The sequence below is a fragment of the Pleurodeles waltl genome, chromosome 1_2, assembly GCF_031143425.1.
Source record: "Pleurodeles waltl isolate 20211129_DDA chromosome 1_2, aPleWal1.hap1.20221129, whole genome shotgun sequence".
Taxonomy (NCBI): Eukaryota; Metazoa; Chordata; class Amphibia; order Caudata; family Salamandridae; genus Pleurodeles; species Pleurodeles waltl.
In genome coordinates this window covers 311,652,487-311,674,113 of record NC_090437.1, presented here as the reverse complement: position 1 = coordinate 311,674,113, position 21,627 = coordinate 311,652,487, and the positions used below count along the sequence as shown (strand labels likewise).

Here is a 21,627-nt window from a genome sequence, read left to right as displayed (position 1 = left end):
AGCCGATCTAAGCCTCCGCAAGAAACTTGCAGTTAGCGCCAACGGGAGGTTAACAAACAGATACAAAAACTTAGGCAACACAACCATCTTTACCAGGCCAATGTGTCCAAGAAGCGAGAGCGGCAACGAACGCCACACCTCCAGTCTATCTCCCAACCAGGCCACTAATTTGCCATAATTGGCCATCCAAAGGGTCTCCGCATCACAACTCAACCAAACTCCCAGATAACGAACCGGGCCATTCGCCCAGTCAATAGGATAACGCGTCCGAACACGCGTCGTGCCGCACGAGAGGGGAAGCACAACTGACTTCGACCAGTTCATCATTATGCCTGAGAAAACACCAAAACGGACAACCTCAGTGAGCAAGACCTCCAGATTCACACCCGGCTCCCGCACGTACAGTGCGATATCGTCCGCGTACATTGAAATTAAAATTGGATGTTGCTGGAACTGCAGCCCCCTATGGGTGGCTTCCGCAAGTAGGCCGCCAGAGGCTCCATCGCTATAGCAAAAAGTAGGGGGGACAAGGGGCACCCCTGACGAGTCCCCCGAGCCACAGGGAAGGGGGCCGAGATACAGCCGTTCAACCGTAACCTCGCAACTGGATCCGTGTACAACAAACAAATCAACTTTATAAAGCGGCCACTCATATCAACCCTACCCAACAACTCAAATAAATAGGGCCATGCCAAGGAATCAAACGCCTGTGTTGCATCGAGGAACACCGCCACCACCTCATCCTCTGCCGCAAGGCCACCCAGAGCCGCAAAAAACATACACAAATGATGTGCCGTCGACCGCTCCGGTACAAATCCAGACTGATCTGGGAGCACCAAGCGCGACATCAGCGGCCTCAGACGCAGCGCCAACAATTTCGCCAGAATTTTTTTATCCACATTAATCATGGAGAGCGGGCGATAAGACTCACAACGACAAGGATCCTTACCCGGCTTAAGTATCGTAACGATCAATGCCTCTCGCAGGGAGGCAGGAAGAGACCCAGCCTCCAGCGCCTCAGCATAAACCTCCCACAGGCAAGGGGCCAAAATCTCGGAATACTCCTTGTAAAAGGCAGCGGTTAAGCCGTCCAAGTCAGGGGACTTATCACCAGGCAATCCACTGATTACTGCTTTGATCTCATCCACCGAAAAAGGTTCATCAAAGTAACCTCTATGTGCATCTTCAAACCAAAGCAAGCTAATATCTGAAAAATAAGCGGGAACCGCGTCAAGATGCAGCTCAGCAGGGGCCGAGTACAAATCCTTAAAATAGCTCGTAAAAACCTTCAGGACACCCTCCGTGGACACCACCCACTCACCCCCTGTCCGTCAATTTCAGTAACGTAGTCGCTCGCCCAAGGTTTCCACAGCATGTTCGCCAGTGTTCGACCCGCCCTGTCTCCCTCCCCGTAACGGCGGGCTCTAGCATATCGTCCTAAAAAACAAACTTCCCGCTGGGAGGCCTCCTCCTATTGCGAGACCGCATCGCGTATGGCTGCCAGCGTCTCACCAGCCCAATCCTCCACCAGTTTCGTCTCCAGCTCCGCTATCTGCAACTCCAGTCCTGCTAACTCACGGCGCAGAGAGCGGAGCACACCATGCTGCTTGGAAAGGCACTCTCCCCGAATAACCACTTTAAAGGCCTCCCACAGCATTCCAGCCGAACTAACCGATCCAGAGTTCTCAGCGAAATAATGTAGAATGGCCGTGCGAATCTCCTCGCGAAATGCCTCATCCTGCATGGCCCCTCGCAGCAAGCACCAAGCAAACGCAGTGCTTGGGATCCCAGGGATCGACAGCTGCAGCTTAACCGGGGAATGATCCGAAAGGGTCCAGGCCAGATGCTCCACCTACTGCATCCACATCTCGACATCTCTAGTTCCCAACCACCGGTCCAAACGGGACCAGCTATTATGCACATAGTTGACACACGTGCCCTCCCTTCGAACACCATGCTTAGCCCTCATTAAATCAATTAAACCACCATCACTCATCAAAGTCATCAGAGTAGCAGCAGAAGCGGAGTGGCGGGGCCTAGCCACACTCTCTCGGTCCCTCTTGGAGGCAATTTTTTGCCTCTAAACAGTGTAGCACCATAATTTGGCGCACAAGCCCTAGCTCCCCCTATGCCTCTCAGGCCCTGTTAGCATCCTTTCAATGGACGCTAACAGGGCCTTAGCACCGGCTAGTGTCATTCCTTAAATATAGTGCCCGGCTGGCGTCTAAGAATGTTGCTTGCCAGCGGTATACTTTTTGCCGCAAACCTGAGCTAACGCAGGTTTTCGGCAAAAAGTATAAATCTGCCCCTGAGTTTTCAATAAATTAAAGACCTAATTCTGGACTTCAGCATCCGCTTAAAGGACCAAGAGCTTATTTCATCTTTTGATAAATGCGAGTAACTTGGAACTCTGTGGGGTGCTACTATATTGTAATTTATAATAAATGTCAGTATGTAGCTCTCAGAATAAATAATTTCTTACTGAATTCTCAGGGACCTTCAAAACATAGGGGAATATTTACAAGCCGCTAGTGCCTCCTGGGGCCACATTAGAGTCTTTTTTTTAACGTTAATGTGGCATTAAGGAGGCATTTATGCCACGTTATATTTACAAAGTGACGCAAAGCATGCATTGCGCCACTTTGTAACACCTTGCACCACATTATGTCTGCGCCAGGCATAATGCATGCAAGGGGGGCATTCTGACACTAAGAGGCCCGCAAAAATGGCACAGTGAAATTTTACAAGAGTTCACTGCGACATTTTTGGTGTCATTTTTAACGTCTGCTTAAATTAGGAGTTAAAATGTCGCACGCATATTTACCTATGGGCCTCCTTACCCTTTGCTGCACTAGTGTCAAATTTTTTCACGCTAGTGCAGCAGAGCGCCACAATAACATAAAGAATACTGATGCTATTGGCCTGACAAGCGCCATGGTGTGCCTTATCATAAATACGGCGCTACCATGGTGCCGTTAGGGAGGAGCAGGAAAAGTGGTGCATCTATGATGTACCACTTTCTTGTACATATGCACCATAGTTCGAAGATCTCATCAGTTGTCCACTAAACCTTAAATGTGATCCCAGTCATCCCATGCTCAAGTCTAATAGCTTCTACTGCAAGGCTTTGACGCATGGGCATATATTTGTTCCAAATATTTCTGTAACAATATTTAAACAGTTGTGTATATATCAAGGAAAATATTCTAGCCCACATAGTAAAATTGCTGCTATCTTAACTTGCTAGCCCTTTTTCAAAGCATAAAGCAGTTGCTTACTCATTCTAGTATAGAAATTGCATAAGTGTTCGCCGGTGGACATGGCCTTTGCAGTATGATTTTCTCTGTGATCAATCCAAGGCAGCGTGGAGCTAAAATGAAGGCTAGAATAGAATTTAACGTTGTCCAGCAGAAGGCAATACAAGAACTAAGATTGTAGTTCGTCTTTCTAAATACCATGGACTTACTCTTCACCACATTTATAAACCCTCTAAAAACTGGCATAACATTTTATTCATTTTAGTCATTTTTCAGTTTAATTTTCACTGGCTGTGCACACAGTCCCTTTATGGAGATGCTCTTTCCCTGCCAAACTCTGAATGGACACCTACATTCCCTTTCTTTCCCCACTCTTTCATTCTCTAGCTTTCAATAAGACTTATGTTTAGGATGAGCTCAGGTTTGCCAAACAGCGCCGATAAGAAAATGAGAAAGTGAATCATCTTTTTTATATTCTCATTTTATTTTAAATTTGAAACAACATAAAAAAAAAAACTGTACAAATCTGCCATCCAGTACGAACTTTGTGTCGCAAAAATGCTTTGGGGAAATTTCAATCCAGCGCTGTCTGTGTTTGCTGTCTTCTATGTGAATTACCTGTGTGAATAACAGAGAAAAAACATTAAATATAGGCAAATCGAAACGTTTTTATGGTAGGTGCTATTCCTCACAACCTCTCTACCGTACGCTTTTCTAACGTAGAAATATGTTTTGAGATTTTTGTTACTATCGAAAAGAAAACAATGTTTGAGTATACATATGGGTTCGTACTGCTTTGTAACATATTCACAATTTTACCTTATGCTCCATGCGTATGTAGGGAGCCTGCATTTTCCGTATGACAGATTGTGACTGAAAGGGACATATGCTGCTTGAACAAGGGGGGGTAAGGGATTGGGAACAAATTAAGGGAGGCAGAAAGAAGAGAGGACAGGGAATAAAGTTAAAGGAGAAAGGGGAAATGAGGAAGCAAAATAGAGAAACGCTATGAATGGAGAGAAAGATTAAGAGGAATGAGGGAAGAAAATATGATCCATAATATAAAGGAAAATAGAGAATTCTAGAAAGAGGAGATAGGCAGAGGCACAGGGGGTCATTTAGAGGGTGGTGGGTGGGAGCATTGTCATAAACTGGAGGTCCTCCCACATGCCAAACTCCAGATGCCTCCACTTCACTTGGAACCCGGGACAAGGTTGTGGTTCTCAAATTGCTTTTCGCTTAGGAACCTTTACTGAGCGCCTTTCCCACCTCAGGATTGTTGAATGGCAGTGGTGGTGGCCTTGCCCTATTTAGAATCAGGCTAAATGGCAGTGCAGGTCCAAACTGGAAGATATAATAGATCAAAGCAGGCAAAACAAACAATGGTCTTGGCATACAGGGAAAACTCCCTGAGCATCAGAGCCATTCTTCCTTTTTGTTTTTCACACAGTCCTGCTTTGAGAGTGAGTTTGAGAAGTGAGTGAGTTTGAGAAAAAAAATATGCTGAGTGGGTCAAACAAACATGGTGCCTGCTACCCATTCAGCTGTGACTGAATGGGGCCATCGCCTACCAGAAGCTCAACCCAACATGGACAGAATTCCAAGAAACAGTACAAACCATGGCTGAAAGACACAAACTTTGACGGTTTCTAAACCCAACTTTCACCACATGCCAAATCCCTTGGATTCACCCTGAACATCAATCTCACCCTCAAGTAAAACATAGCCAAATAGGGGGCTGGTACCAGCTCTCTCTTTTAAAGAAAGTGTAACCGTTTATTCCAGCAAACAACTTCATAACTGCTGTTCAAGTGCTTGCACTCTCACACCTGGATAGGGGAAATGCCCTACTCAATGGGCTCTCAGACTCCACATTGCCACTCCTTCGGGGCATTATAGATTCGGCAGCAAGTCTCATCCAAGGCCTGTAGAAAATGTTCACATAAACCTCATGCTAATGGCTCACCTTGACGGCTAGCACTATATTCAAAACCAGCATCATAATTTACAAAACCACAATGGCCAGCACTCCTGCATTGTTTTGCATGTTTATGTATTGTCTTTGTGGTTTTAGTGGAGATTCAATTATAAATTTGGGTATTTTGTATTTCTAGGGGATTTAAATGTAAAATTCCTATGCATTAAAAAATTTAAATGACTTCCTGTGTTGTAATATGTATAATTTGTTGCATACTTGGGTTTGTGGTTCATTTGTATCACTAGGTTTAGGTTTTAATTTAAAACAAAAATATACGATATCTGAAACATACATTTTTAGATTTAAAAATACAAATGTACTCTTTTTGTTTTTTTATTGGTATTGTTTATTTAAAAAACACTCTGGCCGTCATTATGACTTGAGCAGTCTACAACATAGACCGGCGAAGTCGCACCAGCCACAAGATCGCCAGTAATGGTGGTCATCAGACCGCCATATTATGACTGCTGGTGGCCCTCTGCCATAAAGTGGGCAGAGAGCTGCCAGCAGCCATACTGGCGGTTGGCAGTGGAGTGGAGGTTGCTCCGCTGGCACCGCCACGTCAACACAACACCACCACGCCTATTACAACTTAGTAATAGGCGTGGCTGGGTTGTGTTGGCGGGGCGCTGGCGGCAGAGTAAGCGCCATGGACCCCGTTCCCTCCCAGATGACCACCGTGTCCACCAGGTAAGGTGATCGACTGACAGGGGATGGGGAGCGGGAGGGGGGCGTTGAGTGTTGTGTGCGTGAATGTGGGTGTGTGTTTGTGTGAATGGAGCGGGTTGAGGGGTGTTGTGTGTGTTTGTGTGCGTGTGTATGCAAGTGTATGTGTGCATGTGTGAATGCATGTTTGCGGGGTTGTTGTGGCCGTGTGTGCATGTGTGCATGAATGAGTGTGCGTGTATGTATGTATGTGTGATGTGTGCCTGCGTGGATGTATGGGGGTTCAGAATGGGGATTGGGAATCGGGGGCATTTGGAATGGGGATCGGGAGCGGTGGTGTCACTGTTTGGGGGTTGTGGGGCTTCAGATGGGATTGGGGTTAAGGAAGGGTCCTACTTGGAGGGGGGGGTTGGGGAGTCCTGCTGTGGTGACAGGAATGAGCATTGTTACCACCAGGGATTCTGGGGCGGGGCTGCTGCCATGGAATCCCTGACAGTAAGGATGCTCAAAATACTGCAGGCAGTGTTTAGGTGGACTGCTGGGTCGAAGGTGGTCAACCTTCGACCAGGCAGTCCTACCCCTGAACAGCCAGTTCTCTTCCATTGTCATAATTTGTCAGTCCGGCACCGGCACACTGTCGGCGATCTGGCCACCACCGCTGGCGTGGCAGAGCAGGACCGCCAGGGTCATAATGACCCCCTCTATCTTCTTCAAAACTGTTTGTGTTTGTTAGACTAGAATAAGAATAATTTAGACACTTTCCCAAATGTTTGGGGGATTGGAGTCAGAATACCAAATCTCACCCCTTTTATTTATTTATTTCCAAGTTTTTCCCAAAATCTCAGGACCCAGCCCCAGTGTTTGTAAAACTGGAGTTTAAAGAGTAAATCATACCCAGTTTAAATATGCACTTTCTATGAGGTTAAAATAATAAATGTCACCCATCATTTATAGCATTTTCCCAATTTTAGTTGGATACAAGTTAGAATAGTAAATTTCATTCACCTGATTTATTCACTTTTTATAATGTTTGTGTGTTTGCAATTAGATTAGTACATTTTGCCCAGTTTATTTATACATCTTCCCCACTTTTTTTTAACTGGAGTTAAAATGGCAAATATCACCCTTTCATTTCTGCTTTTTCCACGAATGTATTTGGATTTAGGTTAGAAGAATAAACCTTACTATGTCTAATAATGCATCTTCCTTAATGTTGGTGTTCTTGGGGGTTAGGTATTTATTTGGGACTCTATCAGCAAGGGCCTTTAGACCCACAAGTGAAAAATGCCACACCAGGTGACATACTTAAGTCACAGGAAAGCTTGAGCAAACAGCCAGGTTTTAAGGCCACATCTGAACTTCATCACAGCAGGTAGTAAAGTAGAGAATCTCATATTTACAGACACACAAAGAAAAACTGTGCCCACCTGATCTAGCTTCACAGATTATGGGGAACTTTATGAAGTGACCTTGTGAGGATCACAGGGCCCTAGAAGCCACCCATCACTTAATAAAGCTGAGGGCCTCGCGAAATAGAGACTTATGGATGAGATAGAGTATTTTAAACTTAGTTTTCTCTTTGATGGGAAGCCAGTGAAACCTGTACAAAATGAGTCTGATTTGATTAAACCTCGACCAGCAAGCAACAAAACATGCAGCCGAGTTCTGGATTACCTGAAGTTTATTATTCCATGCAAGGTCAGATGCCAGGTAGACTGCATTGGTGTAATCTAGCCTTGAGCAAAACAATGCTCTTGCTCTATATACTTACTCTCCACATCCAGGTATGGTGATACTGTATGCAGAATTCGAAGTTGGTAACATCAGCCTGAAACGGTAGACAACACCTGCTCAGCCACAGTGAGCCGGGCATCGAACCTCAACCCCAAGGTTTTCACCACTGATGTTGTTTTAGGTTGAGTATCCAGCTCCAGGGGCCAGTAGGAACCTAGCAGTAAGTTTGTAATGAAGAAAACTACATCTGTCTTCTCAGCATTAAGCCTATTACTCTTCATCGAATTTTATATAAAGTGCATGTTCTGTTGAAACTTGACATAAGCTGCTACATTGTTGTCAAATCACAGCAACATCTGGTATTCGCCATAAGGGCTCTAACTCCTTATTCCTTCTGGGCAAGAGTAAGTGGCCTCAGATTGATATCAACAAGATGATGGATTGTGAAAAAAGGCCTCTTTTTGACATGGGTAGCCCTCACTTTTTTCCTGATGAATGATTTAGCCTAGAAATGGTACTACCCAAGGCCCCTACTACCCAGGTTCCCTAGGCCAAAGCTCTTTCCCTAAAATTGTTGTGATGCACTGGCAAAATTGGATAGACCTTTAGCTACCACTAGAAGTCCCTAGGGTAGGTCCCTGAGGGCAGCAGCACTGATTGTGCTACTCTCTAGGGCCATGCACCCAGATGTACCTAGCACTGATATTGCAGGCTGGGTGTCCTGGTGCAAACCTAAAACACAGACTCGACATGGCACACTGACTGTGTGCCCTGTCCACCATACACTGTACAAACTATGGGTAAGACACCCCTCTGGCAGGCCTTCCAGCCCCAAGGCAGGGTGCACCATATCATATGTGAGGTCATAGCTGCATGAGCAATATGTACCCACTGTGTCCTTGCCAAACCTGGGACATAGTGAGTGAAAAGAGCAGCCATTTTAATACATGTGCTGGACACTAGAAAATATGAGTTTCCCAGCTATATGAGGGCCACTCTGAACCATGAGTTGTTTGGTATCAAACAACTCAGAATGTTAAATCCAACCTGGTATCAGTATTGGATTTATCCTTAAATATACCCAGGGGTCACCTTAGAGTTGCCCCATGCAAAAACTAACTACCCTGGCATTGCTGCTGACTGGTTCTATCCAGCCTGCCACCTTCAGACACCCAATCTACAAACCCTGGGGGAGAGATCCGTCTCTCTGGTTTGTGGAACAAAGCCCTACCTGGGTGGAGGTGCCAACACCCGATCTCTCAGGAATGTGCACAGACCTGGTGGCGAGCTTCAAAGGGCTAACCACCTTTGAAACTCGACCCACAGGCCTGCTGCTAGCAGCAGAAGGTTACCCTCAGACAAACCCCCACTCTTGGCTGGAGCAACTGCTGGAAACTCAAAGAATAGGAGGAGTGGCCCCACCTGGCATGCACCACCCCTAAGGTGTTGCCTGTGAGGTGGATATTCCATTTCATTTTCCTTCATCTTGGATGGAAGGAAAATAGCCAATCAGGGATAGAGAAATGACCTTTCCCACAGGAAGTGGTCACTTTAGTGGGTGTAGCCACCCAAAGGTAGATGACCCATTAGTCACTACCAGTCCCCCCTAAAATGCCCACTAAATACAGTATTTAGTGGGCATCCCTAGACCAGGACATCAGATTTGATTGACAAAAAAAGACCAGCACCAAGAAGATCCAAGGCACAAGAACTGTGGACTTGCTGCAACAAAGAAAAGACACCAAACCCTGCATGCTGCACCCAGGACCCAACAATCTCCACTAAGGACCTGCTGGACAACTTGAAAAACTCTAAAGAACCCCAGAGGACCTCCAGGATTCGGCAATCACCATATAACTCCCTCCAGAGTTAAGGTACCACTCTATAACAACAAGAAACCAGCAAGCCAGTGAGGGTCACTTCACTGACCAGCTGCTAACTCCCGAACCAGAAGTCCCAGCTGGACCCAACGACACGTTTGGTAGCACTGCCCCTCCAGTGATCAAACCGTACCAATACCCTGGGTATTGGTCAGCTAAAGTCAGACACAAAGAAAACCAGCCCACCCGGGAATGAAAAAGAACCAGGAGGAAGCCTCAGTTGAGGAACTTCAGGAACACCCTGGACCTCCCGTCAGAGTATTCCCCTTGTCCTGCAAACAACCCTTGAACCGACTTACCTTCAGCTGGATAGTACATCCTTGCGCTCAGCTCTTGGCTCACCGATTTGCTCTGCATCTGTCCACCCTGTCCTCCACAATGAATAACCTGCTGTGCCCTAAGGGTTCCTTACCCCTTGCAACCTCGACACTCCAATGGGACCCCAAAGAACAAACCTTAAACTTGCCTGTGCAGTAATTTTCCAAGCAGTTTCCCGCAGTGGCCCTGCACCAGCTCCAGAGAACTTTCATTGCTGCTCCCACCGGAACCGAAAGCCGCCCGAACTTCTCTAGCTGGCTCAATGTGCCCACCGATGACCTCAACCAACTTGCAAAAGGAGAACTTGGTAAACCAACTGTGTCTGTTTCATATGTATTTTTTAAGGTGATCTTTCATTGATTCCTATGGTGCATACTTACGCACAAAAAGATCATTTCTATTAAACTTCAAAAATGTATATCTCAAAAAGTACTTAACCAAGATTCAAACCAGGACTGACTCCCTACTGTGATCTAGACAAAAATCAGCCTGCTCCTTATTTAACCAATTGTGGGACTGTAGATCTTCTGAGCGCACCTGCCCCACATACTTTTGCCACATATGGCAATAATGAAATTGGTCACAATTTTTTGAAAATGTAAGGTTCAATCCTGTTTTTTCTCAATGATATTGTGAAATGAAACCACCAATTATATATTGTTTTTAATGCATGTTATGTTGTAATACCTAAAGAATGTCATAGCAAGTTATAGCAATATATTTATTTTGTTGTGTTGCCGTTTTACAGTTTGACGTCTATAATTATTCTATAAACATTTTATGTAAGAAAGAAGTTTAAAAAGTTGTTTTTTTTTGTTGCAATGTTTGAATAAATATTGGCTTGTTTGTATATATATATATTTATTTTTTTATTTCACCTTGTTATATTTACTAATAAATTATATTTTTTTATCTTGTTGATAATTTTATTTTAAACAAACACAGTCGAGGCAGAGAACTGCAAACATAAAAAGATAAGAGTTCTTTCACTTTATGTGTGGAGTCTCCACCACAAGTGCCTCCAAAGTCCTAAAATTACTAGTAGTAAAACTAAACTAGTAGTTTGTGAATACCAAAAAAGTTAACTTACATAAAACTGTAAGTTTACCTTTGTGGATCACGCCCTTTGTGAGCAAAAGAGATGTATATTGAAAATATACCTGTGTGACAGGTTTCATGGAATCTGTGAGTATCTTTATACTCTGAACAAATGAAACTCCGGAATTATCTGTTAACTTTTTATCCTACATAAGTCAAAGGGACATGCATTGCGCTGGCAAATTACATTGGGGGGTGCAAGGAGCTGCAGCCGCCACAAGGGACTACAAGTCCCAGGACTCATTGGTGCCGGCAGAGGAGGCCTGTGCAATGCTTCAGCTGTGCCTCACCAGGGCTACAAAGCGGCTTTAACAATTTCGCAGCACAGGACGCTCTTGGATGAAGCCCATGCCAAGGGCAGCCCCCTCTTGCGCCTTTCGTGGCCAGAAAGAGCCAGGGCAGAGCCACCCCCTCCGGCCATTAATCGCCACAATATTGCCTGCCTCACCCTTAGACTCTTAAAATCATTATATTTGCCAGCTGCCCTTTACATTATGCAAGTAACCCAAGCCAATATTATACACAACAAAAGAAAGCACCCTCTTGTAACACTGCGCTGGGGTGAGACTATGTCCCCAGCATCCTTGACCTGAGCTAAGAGCTGGAGTGGAAGGAGGCAGGGCCAGGAACTCGGAAGACACGCTTTAAATCGCTATAGACCACCCATGGTGTGGGTTTCATTTCTTGTTTGAAGTTCTCTCCTGTTACATCACGCTGGGTTGGGACTATGTCCCCCAGCGTCCCTGAACTGAACTCTGAGGTGGAATGGAAGGAGGCGGGGCCAAGAACTCAGAAGACACACTTTAAAGCGCAATGGATTGCCTGCAGCATTGGGTTCATTTGTTGTTTACAGCTCCCTCCTGTGACATCGCTCTGGGGTGGAAATATGTCCCCCAGCATCCCTGAACTGAACTCTGAGGTGGAGTAGAAGGAGGCAGGCCAGGAACTTGAAAGACGCACTTAAAAGCGCAATAGATTGCCCGCAGCATGGGTTTTATTTGTTCACTGCAGCTCCCTCCTGTGACATCGTGTAGAGGTGGGACTATGTCCCCCAGCATCCCTGCTCTGAACTCTGAGGTGGAGTGGCAGGAGGCAGGGCCAGGAACCCGGAAAACGCACTTTAAAGCACAATAGACTGCCCAAGGTGCGGGTTTAATTTGTTCATTTCAGCTTCCTCCTGTGACATCGTGCTGGGGTGGGACTATGTCCCTTAGCATCCTTGACCTGAACTCTGAGGTGGAATGGAAGGAAGCGGGGCCAGGAACTTGGAGGACGCTCTTTAAAGCACAATAGATTGCCCACGGTGCGGGTCATGCCTGGACGTGTGCCACAGCGAGGACTGGGCCCGTCTTGGCCTGTTATCAACCGTAATAGGCTGAGCCATCCCTCCTTGGTTCTGTGTTTGTTAGTTGATCTTGCTAAGTAAGTTCATTGATTTTCTGTGGGCGGGGCTCAGAGTGGGAAAATGGGTAAATGGAAGATGGCTGGAGGCAAAGATTCTGTTGCTCCTCAAAGCAAGGTACTTCTCTGGACTACTTTTTAGTGCGAACTGTGAGAACTGTCTAAAAAAAAATTGAATTGGCAGAAAGGCGCCTTTCATTGGAATTGGAGGAGAGCATCAGTTTAGTAAACCCATGTATAAACTCCTCAGCAACTGACTTTATAAGTACTTCAGTGATGGACAATATAATCGTGCAGCGCCCTGAATCTCCAACTTTGATGCTAACTGGGACACTGGAGCATGGGTTTGATACCTTTTCCCCATGTAACATCTGACCATGGTATAAACGGTAGCATAGGAGAATCATTATTAAAAAGAAAAAGGAGGCTGCAAACAAGAAAAGTAGCAAATGAAACACATGATCCAGGGGCTAATTTGATTAGACAGATAATGGACGTTTTTGCACAGCAGGCATTCACATCACCTGCACCTAATCTTTGACCCAATCATGGGAGGGTATGGTGTCGATGTTGAAGGGCGCTATTACTATTGAAATTGCACCGGTATTGGAAAGAATTGGAGGACTGGAAGGGGCCATCAGGGATTTAATTTCCCAGTGCATGAACACACCTACCACACCCGCAGCACCAGCTCCTGTATCTTGTGATTTATCTTTGAAAGCTCTCCTGGGAAATGTTAATACAAAGGGAGCAAAACTGGGTTCTGTAAGATCAAAACAGACCACGGCCAATGTGTGTGGTGTCAAAATTGTTACAACAAACAAGTCTACTCCAGGCACGATCATAGAGAACGTGTCTGTGGTTGAAGCCCCGTGCCAGGGCATGGCCAGAGAGGTGTTAGGGAGAGTATTATCCCCCACCACTCCAGCTGTGGTCAGGAGACCTTACATTTGCCTCCCCTATATTCACCTTAGGTGGCGGTACTAGTAGGGGATCCCACTATGCAGATAACTACTGAAGAATCTTACACAGCTCTTAAGAATAAGGTTTGCCATGGGCTCTCCAGAAATACTGATTTTGCCATTTTGGAGTATAATGATATTCTCCTGGGGAGGAGAGTCAATTGGATAGGCCCCTCCACAAAATCCTTACAGGCTGATTGTATCATTATTAATTGCAGGTGTCCAGACGGGGTAGCGACTGTCTCACTAGACTATCATTATAGGGCATATAACCACAGCAGGAAGAAGGCAAGTGTGAGTGCACGCACAATTTGCAGTTCATCTTCACAACTAACAGACCTGGATAGCAATGACTGAGCAGTGCCTAAGGAAGATGGTAAATCTCAAGAAGGAGGATTAGCAGGCTTTATTTTATATTGTTCTGTTCATACCCAATGGGGAGATAATGATATAGATAAACAAAGGGAGGCTTGTGGCCAGGCAAATAAGGCATGTGAAAGCTTGGTCATTGATTTATTACTGGTGGAAGATAGGGGACAGTCAGACATGGTGCTTAAAGGGGTGGCAGGTCAGCCTTCTATTCAACTAAACAAGAGAAGTAATAATACTAGCCAAGACAGACATGCATAGAAGGGTGTGGGGAAACGTGGACATAAGGACAGTTCTCAATCCTCTGTGTATAATTTAAGAGACCTCGCTCCATCCTGGTCTTTTTGCTCACCTACCCTAGACAGCTCGGACAGGCCCTGCTTAAAAAGCTTAAGACTTCTTTCTTGAAACGTTGCAGGGTTGGATGTAAATTATCTAATCAGGAATAGCTGAGCTTTATTGAATCCTTTGACATTATGTGTCATCAAAAGACATGGTTGTTTCACAACCATTGATGGGTATAGATCTGTTTGCTCCCCTGCGGTTCCTTCTATGGAGGTTAGGGGGAAGAGGGAACTTGCAATCTTTGTTTCAACAGGAGTAGGACATTTTAAAATCAAGGAAGTCTTCTCAAATTCGCATTACCAACTTTTAAAGCTATCCTATTCTACGGTGTTTAATATTATGCTTACTAACTTTTATTATCATTTCTTTGGGGCCCAACCAGCAGGTATTGTTGAAGAGTTAGGAACTTTGCTCAATGAAATTATGGAACAAGATCCAAATGTCTCTCTATTGTGGGTAGTCAATTTTAACAAAGCAAAATGCTGTTATAATATAAGTAGAGGCTGCGGGATTGCAAATGTCCAGGCTTATGCACACGGCTTATGAGAAAGCACTAGCAAGCTAGTGCTGGTTAACAATATGTCCTTTGCATCAGAGTAAAAAAAGGAAAACTCTCTGTCTGATCCAACGTTTGTAGGGAGAGGTAAGGGGAGTGTTATAGATTACATTCTTCTATCAGAAGACATAAATCAATGGTTGGGAAGGTACGAGGTGTGCCATTTGCTGTGGAGTGACCATTACCATCATATTTGAGTTAACCTGTGCACGTAGAGCCTCTGTGATTCAAGAGAAAAATCCATCATTAACTTTTACTACAAAGGAATTATTAGGAAATGGCAACACGTTGATGCCAATAAAACATTGAAGGAAACAATTAAGAATAACATGGGAGAGGTGATTTGCTGTTTAAAGGAGGCCCCTGACCCAGACATTGTTTGTTCTAGTTTTACCAAAATTTGTACTTTTATTTCAGACTCCATGGTGATGGGGAACCCATGGAGGGAGAGACCCCCTTGTGCCAGGTTTGACTCAGAATGCACAAACACCTTAAAGGCCTTAAAAAAAGGCACAAACATCCTGCTACGTGATTCAGTGGCAGTGCAAGTAGCCAGAAAAATTATAGAGCTGCTTTTGAGAATAGAAAGAGGGAGAGTAGAGAAAATGCGTTAAAGGAATTGGAACAAGCCACCACCATGAAAGATAACAGACTATTTTGGGAGGTAGTTAATGAATCTTTGTTTGCAGAAAAGAATCCCTCAGGGATGGACTGACATATAATGTAACAGGAATGGGTTGCTCAAAATATTTAATGCAGTACGGCCTGATTACATGCCGCCATGCAGAGAAAGTCCTGTCTCGTTGGTGGTACTTGAAGAATTTGGTAACTCTATCCCAGTGGAGGAACTACAAGCAGCCATACAATGTTCAGCGACAGGGAAAGCATCAGGACCTGATGGGGTCCTATGTGAATTTTTCAAACACAACCTTGATTTGTGGGCCCCTTTGTTGACAAATGTATTTAGGTCCTTGATAACCAGGGAGAATTTGGAGTAGTGGAGACAGTCAATGTAAGTTCCAATTTATAAGAAAGGGGATAAAAATGTTCCTTCTAATTATCATCCCATTTCTCTGCTCTACTCCTCGTTGATGATCTTTGGCAAGGTTATTTTGATGAAATTGGAAACCTGGGCGGAAGAAAATTCCTTCTTTACAGAAGTGCAATATGGATTTCGCCCAGGTAGGGGTACGACAGAGAAGCCTTAAATCTTTCTGTGATCACAGGAAAATATGTAAATCCTAGAGGAGGTCCCATTCATATAGCTTGTATGGATCTCTCCTCTGTTTTCGATTTTGTGGACAGGGAAAAACTATGGGGCATCACGACTTTAGTATGTATCTGTTGTAATATAATTGTTGGAGTAATTCAACCATAAGTATTATAATATGTTGTCATAGTTATATCTACAACTGTTTTGTTCTCCTATACCATTTCCTATTTCCATTTCCATATAGTCCCTTTTGTAAGGTTCTTATTAGTAAAATGGTACACTCCATTCCGTCCTTTGGAATGTTGATTAATGGTACAACCAGGAGTGCACCTTAGAATGTTGATGAAGAGAAGCATTGGTTGTCAGAGGCAGTGAGAAGTGAAGGTGCTATGCAAGGAGGCTGCTAATAAACTGACTACAAATCAAGTTGGTCTCTGTGATTTCAAGATTATAACAGAAGAACTTTTGGCGACGAGGATGGGATACTGCGCAGGGGCAGTAAAGACTCCTTGCCCCTGATTTTGTTTAGCACCACAGTGAATTGCCTCATTCCATTTGAGGAGCCAAGAAGGTACAGTCAAGTGGCGCCTGTGTGTCTAGAAGCGGGCAGAGAGCATCAGAGATCGTTTCAGCATACTATATGGGAAGATGCAGTGTGAAGAGTTAAGTGGATGGAACTTTATGGGGTATGCTATAAAGAATTAACATTTATTCTGGCTGGAAGCTATAGTGCTGAAGAAAATCTTCGTCAGAGCTAAGTGGAGATTATGGCATATTAGCGCGGACGTGCAAGCGCTTAATATACCTCCGTTGTGCGGCGCATACTAATCGTGCTGGCAGTGTGAGAGTACATGGTCTCATACTGGCTGAACATCAGTTCTGAATCATTGCATCAGCGCATTTGAAGGAGCGCCTCTGTTCGGTACCAAGTTGAGGCGCGGGAGAGTCCGTGTAGCGCGGCGGCTCTGAACGGTTTAAGCCGTGTTGAGGCGCGGGAGAGTCCGTGTAGCGCGGCGGCTCAGAACGGTTTAAGCATGAAATACGAACGTTCTGAATAAACCCAAAGCGTTTCAGTGCAGCGCTGAAGCGTGGCGTGTGGTCGTCCGGGCACGGGGCTGAGCGGAGAACGAACATGGCGGCGTTTTACGAAGCGCTGAGGGGACTTCAGCAAACGGAGCACATTCTACAATACCAAGTGTGACAAGCTTACCGGCAAAACTTCGGAAATCCGTGACCTCAGGGACTCGGTCAGGTGAAGTGAGGTAATCCTCGAGACTGAAGCGAGCTGCCCTGCAGAGGAACGCTTTCCAAAATAAAAGCCTGTTGTGTTAGGTTTTTCAAAATAAGAGCGTAGTCGTGTGAAATACATATTATACACGAGTGCTGGCTGTATTAAGACTGTGAACACATTGCGATAGGAATTTCAAAGAATGTGATGTATAATTTTACACTAACTGATTCTGAAAAGCAGAGTATGGTGTTGAGTTGTAAGGCGAAGGGCACATCATTGTAGAACAAGTTCCAGGTTATTGTAAAGAAAAAGAAAAAAAAAAAACGGGGAAAGAGGCAGAAATCTCTCAAAACATCAGCAGAAATCAGCAATACATCACCATTTAGTAACGCTATTACGTATTTCACTATAAATAAGAAGAGAACAAGATGGCTGCTGCGGGGATGTCTCAACCTCCCCCATTTTTAAATGAAATAGGTGAACCATTATTACCATGGAAGGAATGGTCTAAATTGTTTGAGTCTTACTTAATTGCTATAGGGGGAGAAAAGTTTACAGCATTAAGGAAGCAACATATACTATTACACAACATAGGAATACAAGGTAGAAAAGTATATGAGAGTCTGACAGTCAATGAAGAAGAAGGAGAGGAGGATGGAGAAAATTTTGATGTTTTCCAACAAACGTTGTACAGGCTGGAGGGTCAGTTTGGGCACAAAGTTAATGTTGTATTAGAACGACATAGATTCTTCAGCAGAGTACAAGCCAAAGACGAAAAGGTAGGAGCCTACATAGCTTCTTTGCGAGGGCTTGCTCAAACATGTGCTTTTGGGGACCTAGAAGACTGGTTAATCCGTGATCAGTTAGTTAGGTGTACTAATAGCCCCAGGGTGCAAGAGAAGCTCCTTACTCACAACCCTACTCTAAAAGAAGCTGTGGATATGGCAAGGAGTATTGAGCATACAGTTGAATGTATGAGAGAGATTAAAAACACACCTGAGGTAGATAGTGTGAAAGAAATAAAAGGTGGCAATACAAAGGATGAGGGGGTAGACAATAAGGATGAAGAGTCAGTAGTGATGGCCACTACGGTAAGGAGGAATTTTAATGAGGACATAACTAAAGGAAGATGTTTCAGATGTGGGAACCCCAAACATCTAGCAAATAATCCTTTGTGCCCGGCGCGTGGTTGCATGTGCAGGAAGTGTGGTGCAAAAGGGCACTATGCGAGGGTGTGCAAAAATGATAAGTTCACCAAGAAAAAAATAAACAGAGTAGAAGAATTTACTGATTTAGGTACTAAGTTTATTCTACAAGTCAAGGGGAAGCAGGGGACAGAATCCCGCAACAACGCTTATCCTGTGTGTGCCATCAGGCTTGATGATATTGTGGTGAAGGTTTATGCCGATTCTTGTTCACCTTATACATTCTTGAACTATCAAACTTTTGTTGACAAGTTCCAAATGAGGGGTTACAAATTGCACTCTGCCAACATTAAACCGGGTGGGTACAACAGCGACCGAATACCTCTTAAGGGAATGCTAGAACTAGACATTATGTTCAAGGACAGACACACGAAAGGAGAGGTGTACATTACTGAGAAGGGATCCAATTAACTGGAATGGAGGAACCAGAAGGAGCTCGGAATCAAACTGGATCCCAACGGCGAGGAACAAGTGTTACTAGTAAATTTGCAGAGATTTTGTGAAAGAGTGTGTGAGGAATGTCCAAGACTGTTTGATGATAGATTAGGGTTGTTGAAAAACTTCCAGCACAAAATTAAACTCAAGGAGGGTGCCACACCTGTGGTACATAAAGTGAGATCTGTCCCGTATCTAATGAGGGAACCGTTGAAGGAAGAATTGGGCAAGTTGGTCAAATCAGGAGTTATAGAACCTATTGAGAGCTCTTTATGGTTGGCTCCAATTGTGGTCACAAAGAAACCCAATGGAAGAGGTATTCGTCTGTGTGTGGACTTGAGGGATTTAAACGCGAATATATGGGTAGATAGATTTCCCTTACCCAAAATAAATGAAATGGTAAGCATGTTGGGGTCTGCTAAACATTTTAGTGTGATTGATCTATCTTCCGCATACCACCAGGTGGAGTTACACCCTACTTCACGCTCGCTCACGTCCTTTATTACTCCATTTGGGGCATTTAGATATCGCAGGATGCCATTTGGCCTCGCATCAGCTGCTGCGGTATTCCAAAGAATCATGCAGATGATTTTGCAGGAGATCAAGCAAGTTATGTGCTTCCAGGATGACATACTAGTATATGGGAGTACGGAAGGTGAGCACAATGCAACCTTAAGAGAAGTCTTCCAGGCTTTAGATAAAGCAGGCATGACCATCAGGAAGGATAAGTGTCAACTAGGGGTTGAATCTGTGGAATACTTAGGACATAAAATAAGTAAGGATGGTGTTGAACCCAAGTGTGATCTAGTAGTGGCTGTGAAGGAAGCTCCAGCTCCTACCAATAAAGATGAATTGAGATCATTTTTGGGTTTAGCGGAGTATATGTCCAAGTTTGTTCACAACTTTGCAGCAGTTACTGCTCCTATGAGAGCATTACTAAAGAAAGACACACCATTTGTGTGGAATGAAGAGAGTCAGAGTTCATTTGACGAAGTCAAAGAAGCCTCTGTCCATTGCCCTATGTTAGGGAATTTTGACACCACCAGGAAGACGTGGCTCACCACAGATGCGAGTGGAAAAGGTTTAGGTGCCACGTTATCCCAATGTGTAAATGGGCAAGAAAGGATCGTGGCGTTTGCATCCAAATCATTAAAGGAGGCAGAACTAAATTATTCCACGATAGAGAGGGAGGCTTTAGCCTGTTTTGGGGCCGTCAATCATTTCAAGTACTTCTTATGGGGACTGCCGTTTGTGATTAGAACAGACCACAAACCCCTTATTTCATTATTTACTGTTAAAGGTAAAGTCCAAGCCACCCCTCGTATTGCAAAGTGGATTATGGGGTTGGAAAGCTTTAATTTCAACATGCAATATATCCCCGGCAAAAGAAATGTAGTGGCTGACTGTCTCTCGAGACTACCCAGGAAGGCTGGGAAGGATGAATCTAACGAGAGCTTTGACCCAGTGTTTCATGTAGAACTGTCAGGTATTACCAAAGAAGAATGGGTCACAGCTACAACTTCGGATAGGATTATACAAACCTTGAAAGATATGATTTTGAGGGGGTGGCCTAATAGTTGTCAGAAACTTGATGAGGAGGTAAAGGGGTACTGGGAGGTACGTTCTGAACTCCACTTAACCGAAGACCTAGTAATGAGAGGTGAGAGAATTGTTCCCCCCAAAGCACTCTGGGAAAAACTTATAAGATTGGCACATGAGGGACATCTAGGAAGGACTTTGACTAAGAACCGACTACGAGCCTCCTATTGGTTCCCCACAATGGACAGGTTAGTTGAGGATACTGTTCGTGATTGTACCCATTGCTCATTGAGTGATAAAACCAGAAGCATGCGCAAGGCTCCCTTATCTCCAGTTGAGGTCCCCACCAAACCATGGGACAAGCTTGGGTTAGATATATTAGGACCTCTCACGTGCCCAGGATCGAGAGCCAGGTTCATTTTTGTGTTAGTAGATTATCACACACACTGGGTGATGACCAAGGCCGTACATAATGTAACCACCCATGATGTAATACAATTCCTTAAAGAAACCTTTACCCGTGAAGGTATTCCAAGCACTATTGTGACTGATAATGGAGTGCAGTTCACTTCAAGCGCCATGGTTGAATTTTTGACAGTCAGTGGAATCAGACATTACCGGACAGCGTTATACAACCCAAAGGCAAACGGTCTGGTAGAAAGAGTCAACAGGATGATCAAGGAGTGTTTGCAGTTAGCCAGTGTGTCTCGAGATTCAGGAGAAGGCGCAATTAAGAGTATGTTGTGGTCATATCACACCACACCCAATTTGGTCACGGGTGTATCCCCTTTTGTATCTCTTAAAGGTAGACAACCAGGAACTAAGTTAAACCCGAATTGGTTGGGAGGAGGGGAGCCCGTTTTTGTTCATCGTAAGGAGGTATTGACGAAGGTAAGAGAGAACCAGAGGAGGTACCAGGATTGGTATAACATCAAAATGGGTACTAAAAGTAAACATTGGAGAGTGGGCCAATGGGTCAGAATAAAGCTACCAGGATCTACTCGGAAGGAGGGAAGCCGGTTCTCTAAGCCATTAAGAATTACTAAGGTACATAAGAATGTGGTAACCCTGGAAGATGGTCGTGTATGGAGTATGGACCGTTTAACTACCACCCAAAACGACCCCAGTTGGTCAGAACAAAGTTCTGGAGAGGAGTGACAATGATCCAATGGGGATGCAGGTTCATCGTGCAGGTGGGGGATTTCATGGATATGAGATAAAGAAAATGTCCAACTGTAACATGTGATTGTGTCATGTTCCTTCTCCATTTTTTGCACTGGTGGGGAAGCGGAAGTGTTGTAATATAATTGTTGGAGTAATTCAACCATAAGTATTATAATATGTTGTCATAGTTATATCTACAACTGTTTTGTTCTCCTATACCATTTCCTATTTCCATTTCCATATAGTCCCTTTTGTAAGGTTCTTATTAGTAAAATG

General features: G+C 44.4%; 1 protein-coding gene across 2 annotated transcripts in view; it reads right to left on the bottom strand.

Annotated features, from left to right (window-relative positions):
• Window positions 1-3,743: 3,743 nt before the first annotated feature.
• The window catches only part of SUSD1 (sushi domain containing 1), a 521,732-nt gene continuing 503,848 nt past the window's right edge, over window positions 3,744-21,627 (bottom strand). For both annotated transcript variants that reach the window (XM_069238712.1, XM_069238719.1), the window contains exon 25: window positions 3,744-3,875. The gene's annotated coding sequence lies outside the window, so the exon portion shown is untranslated. The remainder of the gene's footprint in view (window positions 3,876-21,627) is intronic.